At 42.8% G+C, this 14,072-nt stretch overlaps 1 pseudogene; it reads left to right on the forward strand.

Annotated features, from left to right (window-relative positions):
• The first annotated feature begins 2,795 nt into the window (after nucleotides 1–2,795).
• Nucleotides 2,796–11,826, forward strand: LOC116576912 (annotated as a pseudogene).
• The last annotated feature ends 2,246 nt before the right edge of the window (nucleotides 11,827–14,072 follow it).

Below are 14,072 nucleotides of genomic sequence, written 5' to 3' on the forward strand. Positions count from 1 at the left end.
GGGGCATGGGAGAGTAGGACTGGGACCAGAAATGAAGATGTGGTCCTGTGGTAATTATGACGCCAAAGTGCGCAGAAGCTGAGGTCTTTTCTAGGAGAAGTGTGGAGACCTGGATAATTTGGGGACCAAAGGGGATGGACAGAATGGTGAGAAAGAAGGACCCAGTTCATATAGCAGTGAAATGAATGGTCTAGATACATGGGTAAAATTTAGAAAAATATAGGTAAATCTTTAAAACAAAACATTAAGGAGTTGGAAGCAAGTTCTGCAGACTACATTCAATAGGATACTGTTTACATATGGCTCAGGTGTATGGAAATGTGTAAAACTCATGTACGAGTGACATCTACGCTTCATAAAAGTACAGAATTTTATGAGGATTGTAACTTAGAATGTAGAAAACTGTACTGGTTATCAGGTGAGGAGGGGACAGGTGGGATGAGGGAATAAGACCGTGGGAGGTACGCAAAGTATTGCTAAAGTTTTGTCATTTAGCTGGCTGGTGGGTGTTCAATGTATCATTATTATTTTTTAAAGATTTTATTTATTTATTTGACAGAGAGATCACAAGTGGCAGAGAGACAGGCAGAGAGAGGAGGATGCAGGCTCACCGCTGAGCAGAGGGCCCGACGCTGGGCTTGATCCCAGGACCCTGTGATCATGACCTGAGCTGAAGGCAGAGGCTCAACCCACTGAGCCACGCAGGTGCCCCTGTATTATTATTTTTGTACTTTCCATGTACCTTAGATATCTGAAAATACGTTTAAAAATTAGGGGCACCTGGGTGGCTCAGTCTGTTAAGCATCTGTCTTTAGTTCAGGTCATGATTTTGGGGTCCTGGGATGGAGCTCCACATGGCTTTGGGGGGCAGGAGAGAGAAATCCCTGCCCAGCAGGGAGTTTGCTTTTCCCTCTCCCTCTACCCCTCCCCCTGCTGTCAATCAATCTCTCTCTCTCTCACAAATAGATAAGTAAAATCTTTTAAAAAATTACAAAAGCAGGATCCCAGAGATGGCCACATGTGGTGTCTTCCAGACTGTTCCCTCCTCTTTGATTTTCTGGTAACTGGGCAGTATCCTCCTCTCCCTGGCCTGCCTTTACAGATTACCCTGTTGGAAGGGACCTTCCTGGGCACAAATTTGAATGTGCTTTGGCAGAGAGGTAGAGTCACCAGAGACCTGTAGTCCTACAGTGACCTCCCTCCAGCCCCTTGTCTCAAAGCTTTGGACTCTCCTGGTGCCTAAAGTGTGTGGTTGGGTCTGATCCGTGATGTGGTCTTGAGAAGTCCTGAAACAAGCGCTCGGGGCCAGACTGTGGCAGCCCAGGAACCGCCTGCCCCAGGCACCATAGGTAGCCTCAGTGGCTTCAGCCCAAGAGACCTCAAGCTCTTGGGGAGAAGGTGGGAGAGTGTTTGCTGGGAGGGCTCAAGCCGTCCTTCAGGCTGGATGCGGTAGTTGAAGTGGAGAAATAGAAGAACAAACATCTATTTACCAGAATTTTAAGAGGGAGGAGGAAGACCGAAGGAGGTCACTCCGGAGGAGGAGCAGTTGAAGTCAGGACTGGACTGAATGCTCCAGGGCCCCCCAAGTACTACCTATGCCCCTGGGGGCGCGGGCTTGGATCAGCCCCCTGGCATCCGACCTCCTCTCCCCCCCCCCCCCCCCCCCCCCCGGGCTGCGCGCCTCCTTAGGTGTCGCACACAGCAGTGCCAGCCCTGGGGACGGGGGAGTCCCGCGCGTGGAGCCAGACCCCTCCAGAGCTCCCAGAACAGATTCGGGAATACAATTAGTAAGAAAACAAACGGTGTTGTCCAAGACCTGGGTATGAAGTCTGCAGGGACAGACGAATCTGAAGGACAATTTCTCATTTTTTCCGCCAAAATACCATCGTCGGGAGGCTGCCGGGGCTCCCCCAAGTGGCGACACCCGCGGCCGTTCTCGGGGTCCGGTCATCACCCCTTTTACAAATTAAAGCACCCGCAAAAGGAGGCAGAATCAAATTTCTCGAATTGGGGTGGGTGGGGGGATGCGAGAAGGCGGAGGCTTAATTTTCTGCCTCCCGCTTGACGCAACATTGCCTCCTGCTTATTTCCCGGGAACAGAGCCGGGGCCCCAGATGCCGCAAGGAGAGGAGGAATTCAGGGGCTGAGGCCTTGGGAGGAGACACCTGCGGAGCGCGCCGCGGGAGCCTGGGCCGCTCGGGGAATGGCTGGAGCCCGGCTGGCGAGGACTAGTGGACGTGGGGCTGCACCCGAATCTCCCTCCCCGAGTGGGGGGTGTGGGGGAGGCGAGAACTGCAAGCTTTAAAAAATTACTCAGAGAACAGAGAGGAGCAATAAAGAAGATTACCACTCTCCCTCCAAAAAACAAAACAAAACAAAAAAAACCCCACAAAACAAAACAACAACAACAACAACACCCAAAAAACAAAAAACCAACAACAACCCCACCTGTATTGAGCAAAGGTAACCAAGGAGTTGTACTTGGGGAACGGGTCTACAGAAACGGTACTGGTGGGCTTTTCCCCTGTTTCCCGCGCGGTGCCCCGCCCTGTGAGGGATCACTGAGTTCAGCTGATATAAGGCCCGGGACACTGCACAGCCAAAGTCTCGGTAGTGGACTTTGGGAGGCTTTGGGACCTTCTGGAGTGAGGAGCTCTGCGCAGTAGAAACGATGACGGTAAGGAGTCCCCTGCGCTCGTTTGCACAGATGCTCCAAAAGTTCGGCTTCCCGAGCTCCTCTGGGCTCCTTTCCCGCTCGGGAGGTTTGGTCTGCGGTCCCTAGCAACTTCCAACGACAGGCGAGCAGTGGGGGATCCGGGAGCTGGGAGGCTGCGAAACGCCGGGTGAGCAGGGGAGCAGGGAGAGGCGCGCTGCCCTACAGCCGGGATCTATCCAAACCGCGCTCGGTAAAATTTTCCTTAAACTGTTCAAGAGTGCGAAGAACTTTCGAGGAAAGAACCAAATCAGTTTTCGCGACTCCTGAACGTGAAGCCAGTGAGGTTGTAGTCTGGGGATAAATAGAGTTAGTGTCCTTCTTATTACAAGAGGCTGTGTTCCGAGGATGCCTGGAAGCCCCTGGAAGCCAGGGGCTTCAAACAGTAACAGCATGGGACAGGGTGGGAGGACTCCCGGAAAGGTCCGCGAAGCCGTGTATTCCCCATTAAATGGCTAATAGAACGCCCGTGGGTTCTGTCCACACAGGCTAGGCTGCGGTGAGGGCCTCCATTCCCCCTTTTGCAGACTACGGACATAGGACCCAGAAGGGAATCCTTGAAGACCAGTGATGGATGGAGGGGATGCCAGACACCCCGACCCCCCCATTGATGGCAGATCTCAGAGCAAAACTTCTACAGGGAGTTGGGGGCCTTGACTAATGTTGGTGAGCCTATTCCGGCCTTACAAGGAACAGAAACAGGTTCCTCTTCAGTCTGCTGGGGCGGGGGTGGGGAGGTGGGTGGGGTGGAGAGTTCCTTTGGCCAGATGAACAGCTAAGCCCGAGCGTCCGCCCTTCGGAAGTGTTCCTTAAAATATCACAAGACTTTTCAACCCTTTTGTTGAAATAAGAATATAAACAATCATAAGTTTTGGTACCTACTTGCAAATCCAAGAAGAGTGAAATATCACCATGGGTTCCCAGCCTGATTATGAAAATGCACAGGTGGTCATGCCTATCAGAAAACAGAAATCAATTTCAGTATTATTGCCATAGCAACAAGACCTTAAGTACAGAATCATTCATAGTTACAGTATCTCTTCAGGCTGATGGACATGATGGACATGACCATGGGCCAGAGCAAGTCTCTGAAGACCAGGCGTCTTTGAGGATTCCCCTGCTAGGGTTAAAAAAAGAAAGAAAGAAAGAAAGAAAGAAAGAAAGAAAGAAAGAAAGGAATCAACAAGGGCCACTTTGTGAAATGGAATACTTCCTGCTTTTATGCACCTGTGTTGGAAGGGAGAACATTTTTTTCTTACTCGTTGAGGCCATTTTCACTGGCGGTTAGGAGGTCCTGCTGTTTTCCATCCAAGCACTAGATTGCCACTGACAGGGGACTTGGCAGGACTGATAAGTACAGATTCATAATTTGCAAGGGAAAAGATAGGGTAGAATGGCAGTTACTAGCAACTGAACATGGGACATACCAAGGTGTCCGTCTGGAGTATGCATAATTTAGGACTCCAATACATAATCCTATCAAAGATACAGTTTCTATGGAAAAATTTCAGTAATAGGAGGCACATCTCATTGTTGTTTTATTTTTTAATTTTAATTTTTTAGAAGATTTTATTTATTTATTTGACAGAGATCACAAGTAGGCAGAGAGGCAGGCAGAGAGAGAGAGAGAGGAGGAAGCAGGCCCCCCGTGGAGCAGAGAGCCCGATGTGGGACTCGATTCCAGGACCCCAAGATCATGACCCGAGCCGAAGGCAGAGGCTTTAAGCCACTGAGCCATCCAGGCGCCCCTCATTCTCGTTTTAATTGGCATTTCCCTAATGACTGATGATATTGAGCAATATTGCATGAATTCTCCATATATCCATATATCTCCATATATAATATTTGCTCTCTGTATATCTTCTTTGGTGAAATATCTGTTCAAATCTTTTATTCATTTTTAAGTCGGGGTCTCTATTTTCTTATTCTCCCCTTCTAAGAGTTCTATATCTAATCTAGATACCAATTATTTATCTGATATATCACTTGCAAATATTTTCTTCTGGTCAGGGACTTGTATTTCTTTACAGGTGCCTTTCAAAAAGATGTTCTTCCAATCCCATATACATTAATTTTTTGCTTTTATGCAGTATACATTTAGTAACATCTTTAAAAAATGTTTGCCAAACCCAAGGTAAGAATATTTTCTCCTATGTTTGCCTCTAGAAGTTTTGAGGTTGAGAGGCTAAATATATAAATGGACATGGGCCAAACCATACATAAGCACAGAACTCTTTTTTTTTTTTTTTTTTAAAGGGAAAGAGAGGGCATGTTGAAGGGATGGGGAGGGAAAGAATGAGAGAGAATCTTAAGCAGGCTCTACCCCAGCACAGAATCCCATACAGGGCTGGATCTCATGACCCTGAGATGGTGACCTGAGCCAAAATCAAGAGTTGGTCATTTAACTGACTGAGTCCCCCAGGCACCCCTAAACACAGAACTCTTGGCCCAAAATGCTGCAGTAACCACCTCTGGAAGTCAAACCACAACCCTTGCAGCAAAAGTGGTCAGGGCTTGATTTTTTTCTTCTTAATTTTAAGATTTATTTATTTGTTTGAGACAGAGAACGTGCGCACAAGGGCGAGGGTGGGGCTGAGGGAAAGGGAGGGAGAAACCCAAGCACACTCCGCACTGAGCACAGAGCTGACCAAGGGCTCCATCTCAGGGCCCTGTCCTGACCTGAGCTGAAACCGAGAGTTGGTGCCTTAACTGACTGCACCACCCAGGTGCCCTGGGACTTAGTTAATAACTTCTAGCTTCTCTGATAGTTGCCTCAGCTTCCAACTCAGAACGAAACAAAGAAAGCTAAACAAGCTCCTAAACCAGTCACAGAAGATGTCCCACTTCTAGTAAGCTCATTTCCAGTTTCCCTGGAACAACAACCTCAAATCAGAGAATCCCTGAGCCTCCTCTCTCTCTCTCTCCCTATAAAGTTTTTGCATTCCTTTGCCTGCTTTTGAGTCTCTGCCATCACAAGTGATGGTGCCTGATTCCCTTGTCACAGTGAGCTCTGCAAAAATAGCCTCTCACTATTGTCATTTGGGCAGTATTCACTTACTTCCACGTACTCTTAGGTTTTACACTTAGGTCTAGGACACATTTTATTTCTTTTTATTTTTTTGGTGTCATTTTTATTTTTTATTTTTTATTTATTTTTATTTTTTCAGCGTTCCAAGATTCATTGTTTATGCACCACACCCAGTGCTCCATGCAATATGTGCCCTCTTTAATACCCAAAACCAGGCTCACCCATCCGCCTACCTCTCTCCCCTCCAAAACCCTCAGTTTGTCTCTCAGAGTCCACAGTCTCTCATGGATCGTCTCCCCCTCGGATTTATCCCACTTCACTTTTAGGACACATATTAAATACATTTTTGTAAATGGTGTCAAATAGGAATTCATTTCTTTCATATGTGGGTATCCAATTGTTTGAATCCTATTTGTTGAAAAAAATTATACTTGTTATCCATATATATGTGGGTCTATTTCCAGACTTCTTTATTTCATGAATCTATTTGTCTTTGTATTGTTTCTACACTATCTTGGTTACTGTAACAGTATAATAAGTTAATTAATTGAAATCAGTTGATGTTAGCATTCCAGTCTAATTCTTCTTTGAGAGTGTTAAATCTCTAAAATATCTTATCTGTTTACCCCTGTAGCTACAGTTTCCAGTGGTCTTCCTTGCTTTGTATATATTCATCTCCCAACGAGCATCATTTTCTTCCTGATTGAAGACTTTCTGCACCATTTCATACATTGAATTCTTAATAAACTCTTTCAGCTTTTATACATCTGAGAAAGTTTTTAGTTTGCCTTCTTTTCTGATAAATTTTTAAAATCGAGATGAAACTCATGTAACAAAAATTCACCATTTTAAAGTGAACAAATCAGCAGCATTTAGTACATTCACAATATTGTACAACCACCACCTCCATCAAGCTTCAGAACATTTTCATCACACCCAGATAAAACCCCACTGAGCAGCTACTTACCATTTCCCTGTTCCCCAAGTCTTTGGCAATTAACCATCTTCTTTCTGTTTCAGTGATTTCGTCCATTCTGGCTATTTCTCATAAATGAAATTTTCTAGTATGTGACTGTCTTAGTTCAGGCTGCTATGGCAAAAAGACCATAGATTGGGAGGTTTACACAAGAAACGTTTATTTATCACAATTCTGGTGGCTAGGAAGTCTAAGATCAAGGTGCTGGCAGATGTGGTATCTGTTGAGGAAACTCTTCCTGGTTTGCAGACAGCTGCCATGGTGGAAAGAGCAGAGAGGAAACAAGCTCTCTTGTGTCTCTTCTTATAAAGACACTAATCTAATCATGAGGGCTCCACTCCAATCGCCTCTAGTTACCCCTTAAAGCCCCACCTGTTAATCCATTCCAATAGGGGTTAGGGTTTCAACATATGAATTCTAGAGGGATATAAACATACAGTCCATAGTGGTGACCTGTTGTGTCTGGCTTCTTTCACTTAGCATAATGCTTTCAAGGTTCATCCATGTTGAAGCATGTATCAATGACGCATTCATTTTTTTTTTAAGATTTTATTTATTTGACAGACAGAGATCACAAGCAGGCAGAGAAGCAGGCAGAGAGAGAGGAGGAAGCAGGTTCCCCGCTGAGCAGAGAGCCTGATGCGGGGCTCAATCCCAGGAACCTGAGATCATGACCTGAGCCGAAGGCAGAGGCTTTAACCCACTGAGCCACCCAGGCGCCCCGACTCATTCCTTTTTATGACTGAAAAACATTCTATTGAATGGATTGTTAGCATATTTTGTTTATCCATTCATCTGCCGATAGGTATTTGAGTTATTTCCACCTGATGGCTATTGGGAATAGTTCTGCTATGAATATTCATGACCTATTTGAGTCTAGAGGATTTGAGTACCTGTTTTTAATTGTTTGGTAAGTACTTAAGAGTAGGATTTTCTGGGTCATATGGTAATTCTATGTTTAACTTTTTGAAGACTCTCCAAACTACTTTCCACAATGGCTGCCTCATTTTACATGCCCACCAGCAGTGTATTCTGATCCCATTTTCTCCAAATCCTCACTGACACGTGTTATTTTCCTTTTATCACCACCACCATCATAATCATCAGTGTCATCATCATCATCATCACCATCCTAATAGGTGTGAGGTGGTATCTCATTGTGGTGTGTTTTGCATTTCCCTAATGACTAATAATATTAACACCATTTCCTGTGCTTATTGGCCTTTGTACCTCTTGTTTGGAGAAATATCTATTCAAGTCCTTGGTCCACTTAAAAAATTGGATGGTCTTTTTGTTGTTAACTGAAAGATATTCTCCCTGGGTATAGAACTCTAGGTTCATAGTTTTCTTTCCTTCTTTCCTTGGTTTAAAGATGTTGATCCATTATCTTGCTTTGTTTCTGACAAAAAATTCTAATGTCATCCTTTGTTCTTCTGTGTGTAATGTATCTTTTTCCTCTTGTTGCTTTGAAGATTTTTTCTTTAGCATTGGCTTTGATCAACTAAATTATGATGCAATTTTGGCATAGTTTTCTGTGTGTTTCTAGTACTTGGAGCTTGTAGAATATCTTGGATCTTGATCTTAATTTTTTAGAAGTTACATTGAATTTGGAAAATTTCCAGTCATTATTTCTTTTAAAATGTTTTCATTGTTTTAGACAGGAAAGTAACCTGGTCCCTGTTATTCTGTTCTGTTTGGGAATGAAAGTCTCCTATATGCAGTTTTGAAAGTCATAGTTTCATAAGAGATGGTGAGAAATTGAGTGACCTTTTTCTTTCATCAATTTTAAATGTATTTCTAAACAACATGCTTTTTCTTTCAGCAATTTTAAATTTATTTCTAAACAACATGCTCATGCTCACACATCTCCCCTGCCTACATTTAGGTATTATTTCTAGAGCTGATGATCTCACTCCCTTACACTTCACTGCCCTTTCATACTGCACTACCACACTTCCACTACCCCTCCCCACATCCCACCAGTACGATGATATTATCATTTCCAATCAGAACAATATTCAGAGTTGATATTATTGTGACTGTATTTTGTTTACAGCTATGCCATATCATGGCTTATGGTTATGTTTTCTTTTCTATGCTTTTTCATTTTAAACGTAGAACTGTTGTCTTATCTTTGTGTTTTCATATTTTCCTAAGTCCCTATTACTCCTCCACTCCCAGACTCTCTACCTCTTCAACTGACTAACTCTTAAATTGTCTGCCGGTTGTGTGGTCTCACCTGCCACCCACTGACAGCTGCTGCCATCTTGCTCCCATTCTGGCTGGTGATCCTCCGGGCCTGCCCCAAGGCTGTCACTCTGGGGTCTCCCTTCACACTTGTCCAGGGCCTTGTGTTTGCTTCTCTCTTGGGTTGCATCTTTTGTACCCAGCATCCAGCTTTTGAAGAAGGAAGTTAGGGCGAGTGTGAGATAGTGTGAGAGCTTGGTTCACAGTGAGGTATCCCTTGATAGAGGATTGTGTAATGATGTGTGAAGTGGTCTAGTTGCTCCTTCTCTTTCCTCAGTTGCCACAGGTGAATCAAAGATTGGCAGCTTGGAGATGTGCATCTCTCCCTTGCCCTTCTGTCCTGTGGTGTGTCTGCCCACGGTCACTCAACTTGACCTCATCTGAGGCTCCTTGTTGACAGGTGAAGTTTAAGCAGTGTCAAAAGCCCACCTCTACCTGCCAGTTTGGTTGATCCAAATAGTCAATAATTTGTCTGTTAGTTTCAAACAAATTATATATATACTTATATTTAATTTAGATATATTTTTTCAAGAGATGAGTACTGCTTGGACCAGGGAAAGCTAAAGGGTCTGTTCTGTAGCAACAATGACAAATTACCAACTCAATCCAGTTTGCTCCTTCTTTAAATTGGGCTATAAAATAATCCAAGAATTTCCCAGGTCTCAGTAGGGGGAGAAGGAGCACCAAGAAAAATAATAAACATCAGCACACCCCAGAGACACCTCTAACAGTGAAAACTTTCCATTTGCATTCCAGCTCCAGTCTTCAGGTATCTATAATTTCTTGTTTTCTGCAGGTGATTTCGGAGATGCTGCCTCTCAGAGATCTTGGCACAAACGGTTTCTAAAATTACAACACAAAAATAGCCTCTTGATCATTTCTCTGGTGGTAGTGGGCTTCCAGCAGACTTAGCTCCTCCCCCCATCCTCCACACTTATTTCATGCATGAGCCTGCTTCAAACTCTGGGCATAAAGGAAGTGACCAACTTCAGAAAAGTGGCCTCAAGCTGTCAGTTTCCCCACTTCCCCTATTCTTGTCCCATTCTAATGATCTTATCTTCTTGTTATTTTAGGAGAAACTTTCAGGGCAGAACTAGGACAAGTGCTGAGAAGATGAGTGCCAAGGTGGATTTGGAAAAAAACTTAGCCGAATGTGTCTTAAATGCAGGAAAAATCATCCTTGGGAATTAGCAAAGGAAAGAAATGAAGCCTCAATAGCAAAAGAGACAGAATAAAATCATCATGAATGCAATATGCGCTCTGCTTAATGCTGGTGGTGGAGTGGTTAAGGCTGAGATTGAGAACAAAAACTATAATTATGGGGGCACCTGGGTGGCTCAGTGGGTTAAAACCTCTGCCTTCAGCTCAGGTCGTGATCTCAGGGTCCTGGGATCGAGTCCTGCATCAGGCTCTCTGCTCAGTGGGGAGCCTGCTTCCTCCTCTCTCTCTGCCTTGCCTCTCTGCCTACTTGTGATCTCTGTCTGTCGAATAAATAAATAAAATCTTTAAAAAAAACTACAATTATGAAATTCATGGAGTAGGACTGAAAATGCCTTCCATTTTTAAAGGCTCTTTAGATGAGATGCAGCAAGGAGACCTCTTTCTGGCTTTTGTGAAGTCATGGAATGCTGAGGCTTCTGGTGTATGACCGGCAACCTTGTCCTCCAATTTGTACCATAGATACAGAGCATCAGCTGATGTCATGAATTCTCAGGAAGCACTGGCATTCCTCGAAGGGAGAACTCAAGACTTTTGTGAATACTCTTGATTCCAAATTGTTAAGTCCACAGAAAGTTCGGGTTGGTGTACAAAATGATGGTAACATAAGCTGCTGCTTTATTTGCTAGAACTCACCTTCAGTTCCTAGAAAAGTTCAACTTTACGAAGTCCCTCCATGTCGAATTTACATTGTTCTCAACAGACGTGTCCCGGTGCTTTAATGAGAGTCTCCCCAGTTGTGTTTCTGCACTTGCAAATACTGAAGGAGGTTATATAATTTTTGGTGTGCATGATGAGACTAATTAAGTCATTGGATGTGAAAAGGAGGAAATAGATCTTGTCGCCTTGAGTAATTCTATTGGTTACTGTATTAGGAAGCTACCTGTCCATCACTTCTGCACACAGAGGCATGAGATAAAATACTCTGTCAAATTCCTTGAAGTGCATGATCAAGGGGCCCTCCATGGATATGCCTGTGCAATCAAGGTGGAACGATTTTGCTGTGCAGTGTTTGCCAAAGTGCCAAGCTCCTGGCAGGTGAAGGACAATTGTGTGAAACAGCTGGTAACAAAGGAGTGGTTAGTTTGGATTATGGAAGCTGACCCAGGTCAGGGAGCAGAATCCACAATGATTGCAATGTTCGCAGGGGCAGGGACGAGAGATGGGGAGGCAGGAAGGGGGGTATTATTTTAGAATCTAGGGAAAGAGAAGCACTCTCTGAATTGCAGATGCCTGATTTGTTCTTTCCAGTATATACAGTTGGTAGGTCACTGCCCTTCGTTCCTTCTGCCCATCTTGAATACATGGCTTTCAACAAAAAGTTGTTGCCCTGGCCTAGTAGACCAACTAGAGGTTGGTGCATGGGGCTGTATGAAAATTTTTATTTTCATACCTTTTCTTGTGTTCATATTCGGGTTTCTTCCTTTCCTTTCTGAATATGAATTCATTTAATTATGTAGGAAATTCCTTTTTGCGTGCGCATATGTGTCCTCTTTAACTTACTGCCACTTTCCCCTGCCTTTCCCTTCTTATTCCCCCGATTAAACATTCTCCGTTTCTCATTGTCCCACTTCCATTCTGAACCCAAATATGACCAGTCTGTGGCTGGCCCCCTCCTTTCTGGCTTTTCCTTTTCAGAGCTAACATGTGATGCTAACTGCGACCAGGGTAAGTGTAAAGCTGTAACCAGAGTAGTGGTGTAAACCAGAGTATAAATCAGAGTAAGTGTTGGTGATGTGTGTTCCTCTTGGAAAACGAAAGCCCAAGATGAAATTAGACAAAATAAATAAATGGGAACTTCCTCAGAAGTCCAGAAAAACTAAGTCCATTTCAGAGTCTTCTCAGAAATCTGTATCTATTGACCTTTATACCTCCTATCTTTATATTTTAAAATATAAATGTTCTCAAAATATGGGGCAACTGGGTGGCTCAGTGGGTCGAGCCTCTGCCTTCGGCTCAGGTCATGATCTCAGGGACCTGGGATCAAGCCCCGCATCAGGCTCTCTGCTCAGCGGGGAGCCTGCTTCTCCCCCTCTCTCTCTGCCTGCCTCTCTGCCTACTTGTGATCTCTGTCTGTCAAATAAATAAGTAAAATCTTTTTAAAAAAGAATATATAAAGAACTTACACAATTTTTTAAAAGGACAAACCACCCAGGAGACAAATGAACAATAGTTAGAAAGGTATATTGCTCAGAAAAGGAAACACATATGTCCAATAAAATTATGAATAGTTGTTCAATCCATCAACAGTGAGCGAAATGCACACCACAAGTAGATACCATCTTACACTGTTTAATTGAAATATCAGATGTTGGAGAGGTTGTGAGCAACAGAATCTTCTGTACATTGCTGCTATGAAATCAATGGGGTTACTCCCTTTGGAAAACAAATTTGGCACTACCTTGTATAGTTGGTCATTTGCATACTCTGCCAGTTAGTAATTCTTTCTAGTTTCTAGAAACTAGAAACTAGTTTCAAGAGCAAAATGTGTACATGTGCATCAGATGATGTATATAATATATATATGTATATATGTATAGATATATGTATATATAATATATAATTGGAGAGATCCCTATGACTGCTTATAGATTATTATTTGTAATTGCCCCAAACAAGAAACAACCAAATTATCTGTTGTTACAATAATAAATATAGTATATTCACATAGTGAAATATTATTCAGTGGTGAAAATGTATGTACTACAAATACATGAAAGCACAAGGCTGAATCTGAGTGATATGTAAGTACATCTCTTCACAATCTTACTCATAGATTTACCCAATTCTTTTATTGGTTATATAGTATTTCATAGTATTCCTAAACATGGATGTTATTAATTTTAGTTACCTTCATTGTGAAATACATACACATATGTATTTTAAAGATTTTATTTATTTATTTGACACACAGAAAGAAAAATCACAAATAGGCAGAGAGACAGGCAGAGAGAGAGGAAGAAGCAGGTTCCCTGCTGTGCAGAGAGCTTGACATGGAACTTGATCCCAGGACCCCGAGATCACAACCCGAGCCGAAGGCAGAGGTCCAACCCACTGAGCCAGGTGCCCTCATTGTAAAATATATTATACATACAGAAAGTACATAGAACAAAACTATAACTTAATAAATAACTAATCAGTGAGGAGCACTTGGTTGGCTCAGTTGGGGGAGCGTGTGACTCTTGATCTCAAGGTTGTGAGTTTGAGCCCCACATTGGGTGTAGAGGTTGCTTAAATAAATAAAACTTTAAAAAATAATTCTTATGCAGTGTAACTACTACCTAGGTTAAAAAAAAATAGAACTTTGCAAACACTCCTGCTACCACTTTTTTAACCAGTCCTTTGTTTGATGGAGTTTTATATATTTTATATATTATATATCTAATTTTTTCTATTTTGATATTGCTTTTTCAAAATTTTAGAAGATTTTGTTTATTTATTTGAGAGAGACACACAGAGAGAGAGAGAGCATGAGGGGGATAGGGCCAGGGGGAGAAGCAGACTCCCCACTGAGCAAGGAGCTCAGTGTGGAACTGGATCAGTCAACCTACAGAGCCATCCATCTGCCCCATAATTTTTTCTATTTTAAATAATGCTACAATATACATTTTTCTAAAAATGTCAAAGATAAATTCCAAGTAGTAACAATTGGTTGTAAATTCAGGTGAACATTGCCAAATTGTAATTCAAAACATATACCAGAATACACTTTCCCCAAATGGTATTATCATGACATTTCTCTTCTAGAAAGAGGTTAGAATCATTTTGCTCTACTGAAAAGAGGACAAGTTGAGATTATTTTGATGGCAACTACATGAAATTGATAAATGATTTGGGGGAAGAACTGTCATTTTACAAGAGTGAATTTTCTTATAGTTGAACATGGGATG

The sequence above is a fragment of the Mustela erminea genome, chromosome 18 (assembly GCF_009829155.1).
Source record: "Mustela erminea isolate mMusErm1 chromosome 18, mMusErm1.Pri, whole genome shotgun sequence".
Classification (NCBI taxonomy): domain Eukaryota; kingdom Metazoa; phylum Chordata; class Mammalia; order Carnivora; family Mustelidae; genus Mustela; species Mustela erminea.